The 764-nt window shown below is 64.3% G+C and overlaps 1 protein-coding gene across 1 annotated transcript in view; it reads left to right on the top strand.

Annotated features, from left to right (window-relative positions):
- HCN4 (hyperpolarization activated cyclic nucleotide gated potassium channel 4) overlaps positions 1-764 on the top strand; it is a 42,876-nt gene that overhangs the window by 35,387 nt on the left and 6,725 nt on the right. The window lies entirely within an intron of this gene.

Genomic DNA, 764 nt, shown 5'->3' with positions numbered 1-764 from the left:
AAGCCCAGAGCCCACCTGGAGACCACTGGGCTGCCCCTGCTCCCCACAGCCAAGAGCCCAGGCCCTTGTCACCTCTGGGGGTCAGCTCTGCCCACCCCCTCCCTGGTTTAGGCTGAGCACCAGCCCCACCAGCCCCAAGGAACTAGCCCAGCTCTGTCCAGGAAGGTCTGGCTGACCTTGGACGCACGGTTTCCCACAGGGGCTGGGAGCAGCCTGGGGCCATGGCAGTGCTGGGGCCTATGGCGAGGGCCCTGGGTTGCTGCCCGGCCTCTGCTGTGTGGTTAACCTGTCTGCCCTGGGAGCAGGGGCACTGGGGAGGGGGCCGGTGCTGGGTTCATCTGGGCCCCTCACTTGGGCAGTCTCCTCCGTGCTGGGGCCAGGCCCACACATGCACTAAATTCAGGAGATGGCCCTTCGGAGCCCAGCGTCCCCACACTGAGTCTTCCCGGAGACACTGGCTGCCTTTGGAGACAAAAATAGCCCGGAGCTGTGAGGCTGCCTGCCGCCGCCTCTGGGCATTGTGTGCTCTAGTCCCCTCTGGGGCGGTGGGAGGAGGAGTGGCCGCCCTGGTCCTGGCGGAGGTGGGCAGGGTGCCTGTTCTACGGGAGGGAGGCCGTGAGCTGGGCAGCTCTAACTTTCACCAAAAATGAGGCCAGTGTTTTCGGCTCAGTCTGCCAGCGCTTGTCCCCCCGGGAAGCATATCTGGTTTTATAATTGAGGTCAGTGGGGAAATGGGCTTCACTTAGCAGCTGTTTGGGGTGGGG

Source organism: Tupaia chinensis, unplaced genomic scaffold (assembly GCF_000334495.1).
Source record: "Tupaia chinensis unplaced genomic scaffold, TupChi_1.0 Scaffold144682_1, whole genome shotgun sequence".
NCBI classification, from domain to species: Eukaryota; Metazoa; Chordata; class Mammalia; order Scandentia; family Tupaiidae; genus Tupaia; species Tupaia belangeri.
This window is presented reverse-complemented; position numbering and strand designations above follow the sequence as displayed.